This window comes from Barbus barbus (genome assembly GCF_936440315.1).
Source record: "Barbus barbus genome assembly, chromosome: 6".
NCBI classification, from domain to species: domain Eukaryota; kingdom Metazoa; phylum Chordata; class Actinopteri; order Cypriniformes; family Cyprinidae; genus Barbus; species Barbus barbus.
This window is the reverse complement of record NC_136734.1, coordinates 1855590-1871735: the sequence shown is the minus strand read 5'-3', so window position 1 is coordinate 1871735 and position 16146 is coordinate 1855590. Positions and strand designations below refer to the sequence as shown.

The window sequence follows — 16146 nt, the reverse complement described above, 5'->3', positions numbered from 1 at the left end:
TAAAGAAACCGCACAAGCGCACCGTCACATTCTCTTTATTTTGGACTATTATTTTTTATTTTGGTGCCACTGTAGATGTTTTGTCATAGTACCAGAAACACCAACAACTCTTTGCATGATCATCTTCAGTCTTGGAAGTTTTTACTGGTAGTGACCCTAAAAAGTATTTGGTCACTTCAAACTGTCTGAATGTCAGTGCATTGGATATTAGATCAACGCAAGTGTCAGTTATTGTAAAGAAACTGCATATGCCTGTTCTTCCAACAAAACATTTAGCAAATTAAAAATGCATTAATGTTCTGTTTATTTTGGAATATTATTTTACATTTTTGGGCCACGATACATGTCATATAGTACCAGAAACACCAACAATCCTTTGGAAGCTTCAACTTGCAGATAGTGAACGTAAAAATGTCTGAATGTCATTGCATTAGCTATAAGATGAAAACCAAATGTCCTTTATTGAAAATAAACAGCACAAACATGCTCTTTTAGTGAAACATTTGGCAAACTAAATGCAATTCGGTTTGGTTTATTTTGGAATATTATTTATTTTCTATATTTGGGCCACGATACATGTCCGATAGTACCAGAAACACCAAGAATTCTTTGCCTGATCATCTTTGATCTCAGAAAATTTTACTGTCTGAATGTATTACGTTAGATCAAAGCAAGTGGCATTTATTGTCACTCTTTTTACAAAACATTTGGCAGAATAAATGTAATCACATTCTGTTCATTATTCTTAATAACTTTGTGGTCACCTATAGATGTTTTGTCACATAGTACCAGAAACAGCAACAGCTCTTTGCACGATCAATACCACACCAGTCTTTGCTGATGGCGTAGAAGTCTACAGCGCTAATGTTGCGTCTCATCCGAGATCTGTTGTCGTCTCGCATGCAGAATCGCTCACCGGGGAAGCCATCAAATGCATCTGTGTGAGAGCCAAGAGCTGCCCGGTTCTTATTGGAGCTGATAGATTTGTGGTTTTGTAAAGCGTTAGGTCTGTTCTCTGAGGCCATACTGCCAGATGTTCGGGCTTTGAAGGCTGCGAGTTCTGCCGTTCTCTGCAAGAGCCGTCCCGATCAAGCCAGAGGGGATGCACTCACTGTAAATGGATTTTGAAAGCCTTTATCCCTGTGGGAAAGAGTTATTGCATCATAAAAATAAACTCAAACTGATTTCTTGTTAGTGCAATGTGTCTTTGCGATCAGCTCGATGAGGCTGCATTTGAATTTGACAGCAGATCACATTACAAGATGATTGCTTCATTAGACACGGATGGAGAAAGGTGTTTCTGGAGTTGTATTTTATTGGCAAAACACATTTTGCTTCCCTGTTCTGTTGCAAGTTGCAACTAGATTTTTGCTTTATGTGAAGAAAGTGTGCCTGCCTGTGCAAAACGTGCTGTGATGTGGGTGGTTGCTAAGGTGTTCGGAGTGGTTGCTAGGTGGTTTCTTACCATTTCAAGCGAAGAAAGTCCACCCTCAAGTCTCTGTGATTATTCTGGTCTCTCTTCAGAGTTTATCTAGGCTGTTTTATCAAAGTCACAAACATTTTTAGGTGTTATTCATGCTGCCTGTAACTAGTATCTACATGCATAAAGTAAATTTTAATTGCAAGCCCGTGCAAAAGAACATTGTGGGTTTGTAACTCAAAGGTTGAAGGTTCAAGCCCTGTAAAGGGTGTTTTGTGAACTGTAGAGTTGCTGAAGTTGGCAGTTGTTCTTGAGCGAGTGCTTTGCGTTGGTTATGAAACATCCGCTTCTATGAGTATAGCTAATTATCAGAAAGATAATGCATGCATGTGTCTGATTTACAGAAGGGTATCAGTCTCTTGCTTACAGAGAGCGTGTCGCACAGACAGATGCTTTTTGTTGCAGCGCCAACCTGTTGCAACAGGCCTGGCTTGCTTTGGCGCATTGTCCTCCTGCATAATGTTCCCTTCCTCTAGGGGACAAAGTGATAGAAGCAGGTGGGGGTAGGGGGAAGTTTCTATCTTTTCTTCACTCACTTTTTCCTTTGGCCAGACCGCATGAATTCAACGTTACTGCTTTTATCTGCTGCTGGGAAGAATTATATCGAGTGATCTGCTGTATAGCGTGTTTGTATGCTGTTTGTTTTAATTATGGAGGGTGAAAAAGCTTCAATTATGTCTCTATATTTGGCCTTTTGACAATATTTGATTATATAAATCTGGATATTTATATGCTTTTTGCTCCATAGTTGCCATTTAAATCCAAAATGTTTAATGTAAGAAGTAAAATATAGTCAAAATCTAGTTAAAATAATCAAGGCATGTTTAACATTGTGTTTTGCACTAAATGAACACAAGGAAGAATATTTTTTCCAGATTTTATTTTTCTAAAGGTAAATAAGTTTTGTTTTTTTTTTCTCAATTTTGTCCAATGTTGCTTTTTAAACTTAAAATGTGTAATATGACAAGTACAATATATTAAAAAAATAAAACAATATACTCATTTCTTTCTCTTTTTATTATCTTTCAGATCTGGATTTTTTAGTTTTCCATTGTTTCTATTTAAACTCAAAATAACAAGTAAAAGACAATAAAATCTAGTTGTATTGTTTTGCAGAAGACAAAAAAAAATCAAGACATGTTTTGCACAACATTTTGCACTAAATGAACACATGGAAGAATATTTACAGTATTTTATCTAGATATGTTTTTCCTAAAATTATATTTTTTCTTTTTATATTTCATTAAATAACTGGAAATTTATGTATTTGCTTTTTTTTTTTTTTTTTTTTTTTTTTTTTTTTTTTTTTTTTTTTTAAAAATGTTTTGATGTATAAGTAAATACAGAAAAAATCAAGGCATGTTTTCCACAGTGATTTTCACCAAATGAACAGAAGGCAGAATGCTAACAATTTTTTTCTAGATTTTCTTTTCCTAAAACTCAGTATTTTGTATGTCTTTTAATAAATAGAAAATTCTTCATCTAGTGGTGATGCTAACAAAAGGTTAAAATCAAGTTCTGAGTTCATTTGAGTTTGAACTGATTCACGGAAATTAATCAAACTTAAATTATGATGTTCATAGTTATATTTCTAGTCAAATGCATGGTGAGCATTGAATATCGCCCGGGCATACCGTCCTTGGTTCATTTGCTTCCGTATTAAACTCCAAAGTAAGCGAGGTGAAGCAACAGCCTTCCTCTCTAGTTAAGTGTGCTGGATTAGTGCTTTTCCAGGCGTGTCTGCCTCGGCTGTCCTCGGGCGGCTCTGAATTCGCCACGTTGAGGATGACAGCCAGTTTTCATAACCACCAGTAATTACACATCTCCCATCCCATTTGATCTTCCTAAGCATGTTGTTTCTCCAGGCCACAGGTTGGCGAGCGGCGCTACCCAAATTTGACTGGCTTTTCTGGGCCGGTCGGCAGATCACAGGCAGAGCAAAACAAGATCAGACATGATGATGGTGGAAATGTTTTATTTAAGGAGAAAAGGCCTCTCGGCGCAGCCACTGGTCTTTAATGGAGGCCGATCGTATGTGCTCTGTTTATTTTTCTTTACAAATGTGCAATTTGATTTGACACAAGTGGTACCTTTTGCAGTTTAAACCAAAAATATATTATATTTTATTTATATATCATTCTAATATTACAGTACGCACAGTTACTATTTGTATGTCAGTAAGACGCATGACATGAAGTCCTTTTACCCCACCGATTTTCTTTCATAACTACCCAGATGCATAGCGTAAAGCATAAAAACTTAAAAAAAAAACACCAAAGTGCTGTTTACGCCAACAAAGCAATGCAGCGACCCCAAAATGTATTTAAACATGGAATAAATATTATAAACATGGAAGCCACAAAAAAAGATTATGATTTTCTCTCACAAATCAGACTTTTTTTTTCTTTTCTTTTTTTTTTAAAAAAGGTCATAATTACCTTTTTTAATTTTGAGGAATTAAATTAAAAACATCAAAGCATTTATTGTAAAGAAGATGCACAAGCACACTTTACAAGTGAAACAATTTAATGCAAAGTGGCTAGGTATTCTTTGGACTGCCGTTGCTGAGGGATGAATTTATTTCCAAATGTTAGACTCTTGCAGTGGATATGAGGGTCCAGTTTGATCCTCTGGTGGGTCAATTAAACGATGCTAACCCAGTTTAAAGAGCGCGCTTTCCTTCTGAGTCTATTAGATTAGTTTCTTCCTCCTTCCCTCCTGGTTTGTTTGGTGCTTTGTGGTGGAGAGGTCAGCTTAACCTTTGTAAACGCTCACAAAGACCCGTATCAGGTTATACTGAGCCCCTGACTGAAGCGACTGATCTAAGATCAGATCCTCTTACCTTTAGTAGCGCTGGGTGGCATGATGGGTGAAATGAGCTCGGCAGAGATTTTGCTCTTCTGCTTATATTGCAGTAAATATCCATTCAAAGGGGAGTAAATTAATGTTTTGTTTTTTTTCACAAATGATGCAAATTGATCAAAAGGGACAGTAAAGACATTTCTAATGTTCTTTTGAATTTTCTGTTCATCAAAGAATCCTGAAAAATAAAATGTAATACAATTTCCACAAAAATATAATGCAACACAACTGTTTTCAACACTGATAATAATCAGAAATGTTTGTTGAACAGAAAATCAGCATATTAGAATGATTTCTGAAGGATCATGTTACACAATTAATGACACATTAATTACAAAGAAATGGTAAGTAACACATTGAATTAAATGTAAAATTCTGAAGTAGATAAACTTTCTTTTAAAGGGGTCATATGATGTTGCTAAAAAGAACATTATTTGGTGTAATGCAATGTGTTTATGCGGTTTAAGGTTCAAAAAACACATTATTTTCCACATACTGTACATAATTGTTGCTCCTCTATGCTCCACCTTTATGAAATGCGTAGATTTTTACAAAGCTCATCGTTCTGAGAAGTGAGGCGTGCTCTGATTGGCCAGCTATCCAGTGTTTTTTTGTGATTGGCTGAATACCTCAAGCGTGTGATGGAAATGTTACACCCCTCACCGTATTGTGATGCCGGGTCCCGGCACGACGACTCAAAAACTTTGCATTGCGACACATAAACATTACCATGTCTGCATTTGTGATCGGAGAAACGACAAACAACAAGCACTACTCTGCACTGCTCAAAACCTGCGTTTGAATCATCCGTGATGAATTCTTTAAATAAGAAAACATACTTGCAGGCTGTGAGTCAGAAGCACCAGACTGTCCTTGCAACGTTGCAATTGCCCCACTTTATAGTAACAGCCTTTGTGCACTTCAGGAAACAGTCCTCCGTAAAGATGCGCTGCACACACACTAATATTTGGGTTGAACTGTTCTGGAACAGTGTTGTAAATACAACTTAACCACTGATTTCTAGTTGTGTCCTCTTTTGGAAGCCCAAACAAAGTACTTTCACTTTCACAACAAAACACAGCGTCTCCAGGACATGGTGGCGGTGGCAGCAACAATACTACAACCAGAATACAAATCACGCCCTCTTTCTTTGCGTATACATTTGGTATACATACTCCCCACACCGTGACATAGACATGTGGGTGTGTTTGAATGAGCCGTTTTAGGAGGGTGTGGTCTAGTTCAAGTTCAAGTTTATTTGTATAGCGCTTTTTACGATACAAATCATTGCAAAGCAGCTCTACAGGAAATTTAGTTTCCACAATATATTTATATATTGCAGAACCTTAATATATTTAACTTATGGCAAAATTAGGTAATTCTGTATGTTGTCTCAGCATTGGTATCCTCTGAGGTCCTCTGAGGGGTTGGCATTATCTCTTCTCAGGTGTTCGGTCGTCTCAGATCATTTAAGGGTTGGATCCAGACTGAAGCTTGTCATTCCTAGTTACAGAAACAGAGAAACAAATAGAGACATAATTAGCGTAGCTGCTGTTCCGTCTAAGCAAAAATGATTTGTTCAACCCAAGCTAAAGAATAATAATAATGTACATTTGATCAGATATAACTGCAGTACAAGATTATAAGATGCATTATGTGAATGCTTGGCTAAAGAGATGTGTCTTTAATCTAGATTTAAACAGAGAGAGTGTGTCTGAACCCCGAACGTTATCAGGAAGGCTATTCCAGAGTTTGGGAGCCAAATGTGAAAAAGCTTTACCTCCTTTAGTGGACTTTGCTATCCTAGGCACTACCAAAAGTCCAGAGTTTTGCGATCTTAGGGAGCGGGTTGGATTGTAGCGTGGTAGAAGACGAGTTAGGTACGCAGGTGCTAAACCATTTAGGGCCTTATAGGCAAGTAATAATATTTAGTAAATGATACGGCACTGAATAGGCAGCCAGTGCAGAGACTCTAAAATTGGGGTAATATGATCATATTTTCTTGACCTGGTAAGAACTCTAGCCGCTGCATTTTGGACTATCTGTAGCTTGTTTATTGAAGATGCAGGACAACCACCTAGCGGTGCATTAGTCCAGTCTAGAGGTCATGAATGCATGAACTAGCTTTTCTGCATCAGAAACAGGCAGCATGTTTCGAAGCTTGGCAATGTTTCTAAGATGGAAGAATGCTGATTTTGTATAGTGTTGCTCTCGTCAACGAAAATTATGACTAAATATATAAATAGAAATAGAAAATTGCAACAGCATTTGACACTATTACGGTTTTCTCTGTATTGTCAAATAAATGCAGCCTTGCTGAGCAGAAGAGACTTTTCAAAAACAAAAGTCTTTCAGACCCCAAACGTTTGAATGATAATGTGTATATGTACATTTTTGTACAGTATATGCATATGTTTTCATTCCATCTTGAGCAAAAATAGCTACTCATGATGTATGATCTGATGGAAAGAGCAGCCCGGCTCTCACCTAACCTTTACTGTCATCAGCCGATCTGCAAACTGACCTCATTTTTCTCATGTGACCTCTACAGAAATGGCTTATTGGATTACGACGAGCGTGACAGCAGATGTTGGAATTAGCCGAGCAAACGCTTTCGACGTCTTGGCAGCCTCATATCTATCGTGTAACTCTCCACTTTTCTTCTAAATAATCTCCTGCCCTGTCTGATCTCTCAGGAGGACGGATGATAGGGAGGCCGGGATGGATGCGTTAATGGAGTGCGAGATCAAAGCGCTAGGTTGAAAATGCAAGTCTAGATGATTAAAAAGGAGCTTGTTTACTCTGCGCTTCCGATAGGCCTCCCCTCCCCTCATTCAGACGGGTTTCCTGTCTATATTTCCCTCTTGGAAACTGATAACAGGCCGTCCGTCCCGACCTGTTGATGTTTGTCTTCCAGCCTGCAAATTGAAAGCTTTTGCTTTGCTCCTGATGTTTCTTTTATATAAAAAAGACCTCAGGAATCTCTCATGTGTCTCCTCTCGAGTTTCTGAAGAGATATCGGCATAAACGCAAACATTTCTTGTCAGGTTCTCCCAAGATCAAATTATCTGTGCTGGAAAAAAAAATAAAAAAAATGCTGAAGACACAATTTTGACCCAGAAATTACAAAGATATGTCGAGCAACACATTGAATGTAAAATGTAGAAAAACTGAAATAGTATTTTTCTTGTAAAACATAATTAATTAAAAGATTTATTAAATGTTTAAAAAAAAAAATATTTACAAATAAAAAAAAAATGTGGCTAGTGATGTTTTGTTAACTAAAACTATTAAAATAATTTTCTTTAATTGAAATAAAATGGCAATAACAGAAATGTAAACAGTAGAAATACCGCCTTGGCAACTAACTGAAATAAAGTTTGTGCTGAAGTACTAACATTGCTAACACTAAAACTGAAATAAAAATAAATAAAGTGTATAGAAATATATATTATAAATTAATAACATTTATAAAATAGAGAAATCACATCAAAATTACTAGAAATTAAAATGAAAACTGAAAATATACAATTTAAAAATGTTTTTAATATTAATGAATTTTATAATAGTATTTAAATAATATAACTAAATATATTATTATAAATATATGTATATGTATCATGTATAAATAATAGCTAAAATGACACAGGATCTGAGTTTTTGTTGACATTAATTTGCTGTAGAAACAGTTTTCACTCAGAAATGGCTACATTTCACAATTAAATAAAATTGAAACAAGAAATATTACAAATGACAACATTGCAACATTTTTAAAAATAAAATGAAAATATGAAAAATATTAATAAATAGTATGAAAATAATAAAGAAATAATTTGTAGTAATCACTTCTGTATATCAACTATTAACTCAATTTTGTCTCTTTCTTTTTCTAGAAGTATATGAGTAAATGTCCTGAGCTTTTAAAGAGCAACACCTGAGCAATTAAATTTGCTTTGCATAATCTGAAATTGATCATAAGTTTGTTTATTAACTAATTGTTTCAGGTCCTGATTTGCATTCTGAACACAGAAGCACAATACGAGTTACTACCACATGTCTGGACTTTATAACAGTTACATCAGTAATGCGAGTGAATGCAAACCACATTCCCTGTGCTTTCTGCAACATCATTCGGCCTAAAATTAGCCCCTGCGTGTGCCAGCGCATTTGCGAACGGTGTTAGCGATTTGTAGGACGTTGTATTGAAGGCTAGCAGACGTTACAGGCTGCTGCGGGACATGATTGGGGTCACCGTACCGTCGGCGCTGCTCGAATCAAACCGGGCCAATCAGATTACACGCTTTTATGGCCCACTAATAGCTTGTTTCTTCCTTCGTGTCATTGTGGAATTCTCGATGATTTGAATGAAGACGAAAGCAACAGGAAGCTTTTTCTGGAGCGACGGAAGGGACTCTGGATCTGTCATTATGAAGCTGATTAAAGTGTGTGTGTGTGTGTGTGTGTGTGTGTGTCGTAGCATGTCCCGAGCGGAGATTTCACAAAAGATTGGCCTGTGGTGGCTTTGAACTCTTAACTACCTGTAAAAGCCTGATTAATCCTCTGTTGACTCTTGCGTAAATCCATATTAAAACACTATGAACATGATAATCCCTCATTTAACTCTCTAATAGGCTTTTCACTAGTGATGTATACACTTAACTGTGGGTTTATGTTTGTTTACCTCCAGGTTATAGAGAGAGTCCTCATGCCATTTCAAAACTCTGAAAGAATGCTGGTTGCCAAATGTTTTTAGGTTCCAGCACTGAAGTCCGTGGGAACCGAAACGGTTTGTATACCAGCATTTTTCAAAATATCATCTTTTGTGTTCCGTAGAAGAAAGAAACTCAAACAGATTTGGAATTACATGAGGGTGCGTAAAAGATGACGGAATTTTCATTTTTTTTGGGTGGACTGTCCCTTTAAGGCCACTTTTAGTATTTCACAAACTTACATTTTTGGTTTGCTTTTATCCATTGGTTTTTAATCTTAACATGCCAGTTTCAATAGTGGTCTTCTGATGTATTGTCAAAGCTGATATTTGCCATTTTTTAATTATCAGCATTGAACAGTTTTTCTGTTTGGCTGATATGTATTAAGTGGGACTTTTATTTTGACAGCACTGAGCACAGCAGCGCACAAACAGCAGTTCGTACTGAGTGCACTGTTGGCAGTGTTTACATCCTATTTATTTTTTTTATTTGTTAAAAATAATATAATAGTGTTAGACTCAAGCAGTTGCCATCTAAGTGAGTGTTATACGGATTTATAATTTAGTATGTAAAAAATGGTGATTTAATTTCAGCAATCGTGCAAGTGTTTTTAATATTTTTAAATTAAAAATGTAATAACTTATATATCAGCCACCTTGCTTTTTAAGATATTGGTATCGTCTGTTGGCTGTTTCGTCTGAACTAGGATTACTATGCAAGTTATGTTCCTGTGTTGACTGTGCTTTATGCTGAGGTTTTTTGTCTGTTCTCACACTGCACTCTCTTCCAAGAACGCAGTGCGAGGACACTTTTTTTTCTCCTCTCTTTCCTCATGTTATGCTGTATTTCTTCTTCTCTATTGCATTTCGTTGCCTTGTACCTACATGTGCAATGACAATAAATTGAATCCAATCCAATCCAATCAGCCTTCCAAAAATCAATCGCAGTTGACCGCAAGTTTTAATCTGTTTAACCACTGACCAATCACAGATCATTTTGTATTTATTTGCTGTCTAGAAGTGTGTTCATTTGAAATAGATGACACATGTATGATTCAGTACATATGACATAGTTTATGAATGAATATGATTCTCTGCTTGAAGCATGTGATTTCGGCTTATACGTTTTTCTGCTTGGCCGACAGAGTGTCAAAAGTCTGACTTTTATTTTGACAGCACTGAGAACACTTAATTTCGTCTGCTTTCTATTGGGCGTTGGCTACTCTGCTCTGTAAGGCTGCATCCTAAAACTTAGGCAGCTGACTTGCTGCCTCATGAGGCAATGACTTTGCAGGCAGCGTTTTTGCACGAAGGCATCTCACGAAACTGATTTCGGACAGGCTTCTGAGGCAGTGTAACGGTTTAATGATCTACAACAAAATAGAACGAGTTTTGGTGACGACTAAACAAATATTCAATTACTATAATACTAATTTCTCGCTAGAAATAACATCAAAAGTGCAAAAAGTTAATCAGAAATATACATTTACACACAAACTAACCACCAAACGCAACATTCAGACGCTGTCTTTATTTTCTAGCTCAACCGTCACGGAATGGAACGCACAGGATTGTGGGATATCAAAGGCAGCGAATGAAAATCGATTGGAAGCTAACTTTGGATTCAGACGTGCCTTGAGGCCTTGATGATTAATGTGTCCTCCGAAGGCAGCATTTTTCAGCTTTCAAGAGATCAACATCGGCCCTCAAAAAAATCAATGCAGTTAACCACTAATTAATAACCCCAGGTTAACGGTTTCATCTGTGAAAGCCCATAATAGGCATAAGATTAATCAAAATCTTTAGCATGAACCAGATTCTACTGTGAAACATTTTTTGCTGCAGTTATACGGGCAATTAATGCCTGAATTATTATTTTTTTGCTGTAGACAGGAGCAGTGAGCTCAGCGTTTCCATCAGCAGGTGTGTCTGTCTGTTCCTTTACATATATATCAGCGAGTCTTTGAATCCTTTATAGTGGGAATTTCCAATCACTAACCCTTGACTGTGACCTTTGTGAAGATTTTTCCTCATGCTTTTATAGTTTCCATGCATAGGCCTTTTTTATGTAGTCTTGATGCAGCAGCTCCATAGTAACACCGCTTCGTGTTGAGGTTGTAATACAGCAGCTTTCTTAATTGGTGGTACTTTTGAAGAGGGTTGAATGCATGGAAAGGATGCATCTTCTCTGAGATGGTTTTATCGTGTTGACGCCGTGCTTTAGATCACGGTCTAACAGTAACTGTCAGCGTGCTGAATGCTCTTGGGGAAGATGCGTGTGGAAGTTCACGGCCTTCAAAGCGCCGCCGTCATCAAAGCAGTGCTTCTATAACACATTCACCAGCTTCAACAGTATATTTCACTCAATTACTGTCAGTCGTTTTGCTCTGAGCGCTGTTGCGGTTGTTGGTGAGAACTCTGAAATTAAAGATTATTGTTATTCAGCCTATTTATTTCTAGGAAATATTGAAGGACTGCACTCAGCAACTGTTTATTTAGAACTAATAAACACGTCTGATCGTGTCTGGTGGACAAGATGATGCTAATCCAGCTTAATTACACAGGACTTCCTGAAGACAGACTAGTCAACTAGTGTTGAGAGATTTTGAAATAATGAAATTATTTTTGTACATATATTTATGTATTTGAGTTAATTTTATACAGTGCATCTCAAGTAAATGCATCTTTCCCATCTAGTTCTGCATGTGTTTTGTGTGCCACAATATTAGGATGCATGCATAATATACATTGCATGTGGATATATTTCAACAATGGTATTTATGGTTGCCAAGGTGTTCTCAGTAGATTTTAGTGCATTGCTATGGAGTTGCTGAGTATTCTGGGTGGAATTTTACTGATTTGAGTGCCTCTAAAGTATCTGTGATTTTTCTGGTCTGTAGATGTGACTCTGGTTCCTCCTTCAGTGTGCATCTGAGGGATGTTTTCATAGGTTTTTTGTTTCTGGTCCAGCTGGTGAAGATGATCTGATCACTTAGTAAAGTAACAGCACACCTCTAGTCGACAAGAAGTTTCATACTTATTGTTTGTGCAAATCACCTCCCTACACCAAAAATTGAGTTTTCTGCGTGAATGTTAAAATGTAATTTATTTCTGTGATTAAAGCTGTATTTTCAGCATCATTACTGCAGCATTCAGTGTCACATGATCTTCAGAAATCATTCTAATATACTGATTTGCCGCTCAAGAAACATTTCTGATTATTATCAATGTTGTGCTGCCCAATATTTTTGTGGAAGCTGTTATTCATTTCTTTTCAGGATGAATAGAATATTTATTTGAAAGCATTTATTTGAAATATACAACTTTTGTAACATAGTACATGTCATTAATGTACCTTCTGATCAATTTAATGCTGAATAAAAGTATTTAAAATCTTACCGACCCTGAATTTTCAAACAGTAGTGTGTGTGTCCTGGTTTAGTTAGCTAGGTAAGTGTGTGTGTGTGTGTGTGTGTGTAAGTGTGTGTGTAATGGAGGGTTGAAGTGGAGGGGATTCATGGCAAAGCTCTTAAAGTCACTGGGCCACGGTCTCTTGTTTTAGTCATTAGAAGAGAGGAATGCTGGGATGTATTTGTGTCTGTCAGTGGCATGTTATACAACACATTCCTCTGGAGTTTTCAGGCAAACAGTCTCTTAGAGAGGCTCCATCAGCGCTGCGTTGCATTACACACACCATACACACAGCAAACATGAGTGTGGGCTAAACATGCTAATGGGCTTTTGTTTATCCCAGGTCATTTTTAACTGTGGCTTCATGTAGTTCCAGATGATCTTTTGTGTTTCTCACTCTTTATATGTTAGTTTTTCATGCTGTATGCCTTAATTTCAGATTAGATGTGTGTAATCTCGATTTAATTGGGATTAAAGTAATCATTCAGTCATTATTTGGCATTCCAAACGTATGCTTGTCATGAAGTGAATTCATAGTGATCGTGTCTGTCAGGCTAATAACTGGCTAATGGAGAAGCGATCAGTCAGCGGAAAAGCCTTAACACCTCGTGTCTGTTTCTGTTGTTTAGATTATTTGCAGCTAGGAAGGATTATTTCGTTTACTATCTATTTGTTTTCTACTTTCATTATCATTTGTATTTTGATTGCACTTAGTTGTCATTAGAATATTAGCCACCCATCGGCTAAGAAGAAGCTCGTCTAATACAACCGTAAAGTAAGGCAGTAACTTTGGTTGCTAAGGTAAAACTCTATATATGGAGGTGTATATATATATTTAATTACAACCACAGGACCACAAAACCATTCATAAGTGTAAATCTTTCGAAATTGAGATTTATACATCATCTGAAAGCTGAATATATATATATATATATATATATATATATATATATATATATATATATATATATATATATATATATATATATATATAATCTTTCCATTGATGTATGGTTTGTTATGATAGGACAATATTTGGCTGAGATACAACTATTTGAAAATCTGGAATCTGAGGGTGCAAAAAAAATCTAAATATTGAGAAAATCGCCTTTAAAGTTGTCCAAATGAAGTCCTTAGCAATGCGTATTACATGACGGCATCCATCAACATTCACTTTGATTATATGACATTATACAGTATGTTCCACCGATGAAAGACAGACAACATGAGGGTGAATAAACCATTTTTAATGTACAATTAAACTTAAAAGGTCAGTAAGATTTTTCAAAACGTCTCTTCTCACCACGTTTACATTTATTTGAGCGAAAATACAGCAAAAACAGTAATAGTGAAATATTTTTTACAATTTTAAGTTTTTTTTTTATGTGAATATAGCAAAATGTAATTTATTTCTGTGCTCAAAGCTGTATTTTCAGCATCATTAATTAGTCCAGGCTTCAGTGTCACATGACCCTTCAGAAATCATTCTAATATGCTGATTTACTGCTCAAGACATATTTCTGATAAATAACAATGTTGAAAGCAGTTAATAATAATACATTGTTTGCAGGATTCTTTGATGGAAAGAGCAGGATTTATTTGAAATAGAAATGTTTTGTAACATTATAAATGCCTTTGCTGTCACTTGCATCCTTCCTGAATAAAACTATAAATTTCTTTCCAAAAGAAAAAAAATATTTTGAATGGTGGTGTGCATAAGCAATATTTTGCATCAGAGCTCAGTATTAGAAACATCTGCATGCAATATTTCACTCCCAGTTTTCCACAGTCAGGCTTTGTTGGAGTTCATCGTCATGTGTCCAGCAGTGTTTCAGGATCTCTGACTGTAATGAATGATAATTGTCAGTCTTCAGCTCAGCTGATGAGATTCAGATGTGGGCCGATGGCTTTTTATTGGTTCGGTCTGTGGGTGGAGATCAGGATCTGCGCTCAGAGATAAAAACATCAAAATGAACATCATCTGAAAGTCAAAGGGGATTTGATTTCTGACACACAGCGTCTGGTCTCCCTCCGCTTGAGGTTTTGTGTGAATTTCTTCTGGGAAAAATCATATTCTCAGAGCTTGCATCATATGATAGTGTGTATTCCTTTTGTATATGTCACGAGGTCAGTGCGTTTGTGTATTTCTATAAGCGTAATGAGCTTTGATCGTGACCCGCTAACGTGCTCTACGTGATTTAATGCTTTTATTAATAACTTGCATCGTTGGCTTCCTCTAATGGATGTGTTTTTCTGTGTGCAATCGGAGGTCATTGTAAACAATATGTGTCATGCGGCTTTTTCATTAGAATACATCAAACATAGAGGAAGGACACAGGAAGACCATGATTAGTGAAGGAAATGTAGGCAAACAGAGCTACTACTCTCAGTTTATACACATTAAAGACATTTATGATGTTAATAAATGCTGTTCTTTTGAACTTTATATTCGCCTGTGAATCCTGAAAAATAAAATGGATCACGGTTTCCACAAAAATATTCATCAGCACGACTATTTTCAACATTGATAATATTCAGAAATGTTTCTCGAGCAGCAAAACTGTATATTACAATTATTTCTGAAGGATCACGTGACACTGAAGACTAGAGTAATGATGCTGAAATTTCAGCTTTGCATCACAGGAATAAATGAGATTTGAACAATATAATAAGCAGTTATTTGAAATTGTAAATATTTCAGAATTTTTCTGTTTTTGTATGGTTAATCCTTGGTGAGCAGAAGAGGCTTCTTTCAGAAGCATTTAAAGGGGATCTATTATGCCTCTTTTTACTGATGTCCCCAGAGCGTATATGTGAGGTTTTAGCTCAATATGCCCCACAGATCAATTTTTATAGCTTGTTAAAATTGCCACTTTTAGGGTATGAGCCAAAACGTGCTGATTCTAAGTAATTTGCTTTAAATGCAAATGAGCTGTTGCTCCCGGAGAAGAGGGCGGAGCTTCAAGAGCTCAAGTGCTAGCCTTTGCAAATAAACATTCCACTATTAATACAAGCCTGTTATCTTTACAGAAAACATACTGTTTCAAAGTCAGTCATCTAATTGTACTGTGCATACTAAATTTGTGTTTATGAATTACACAGACGGAGCACAGCGGGACAAAAATAGCAATATGGTCTCAAATAACAAGCTGGTCTCATGCTATCACAAACTTTAAGTCCCACTTCTGATCATGAGCTTGACAACTTCAAATGATCGACTCACATTGCTTTCGCATGCAACTTTTAACTACCACATTCCTATTCACTATCATTCTGGCAGCACTTGAAGGCAGCATTAGTGAAAACACACAAGAGACAATGATAGCTTTAGCAATTAGCCTTACAGAGTGCAAATAAATAAGCTCTTTCAGAAAGGCAATTTGTACGTGATACATACTTTGTCTGGAGCTGACGTTTGCGCACGAAGCGTTTGTATTGATTCCTAAACATTTAGGGGAAGTTACCGAATTTTTTCTAACTCCTATGTTAATAAGGGCAACACTTGTAAAGCCTCTTTGGTGCTGACAGTGTATATATCTCCAGTAATGGTGGACCGCAGCTTCTCACTCAGGGCTGTGTTTATGCTAATAGGGCAGAGAGCGTCACAAATGGGTGGGACTTTTTCCCCTCAGTGACGTGCACAGAGGGAGAATCTGAAACATCTCTTTTGGAGAGACTGTTTATG

General features: G+C 36.5%; 1 protein-coding gene across 1 annotated transcript in view; it reads left to right on the top strand.

Moving 5' to 3' along the window:
• The window catches only part of LOC306871759 (E3 ubiquitin-protein ligase RNF43-like), a 99667-nt gene that overhangs the window by 1235 nt on the left and 82286 nt on the right, over positions 1-16146 (top strand). The window lies entirely within an intron of this gene.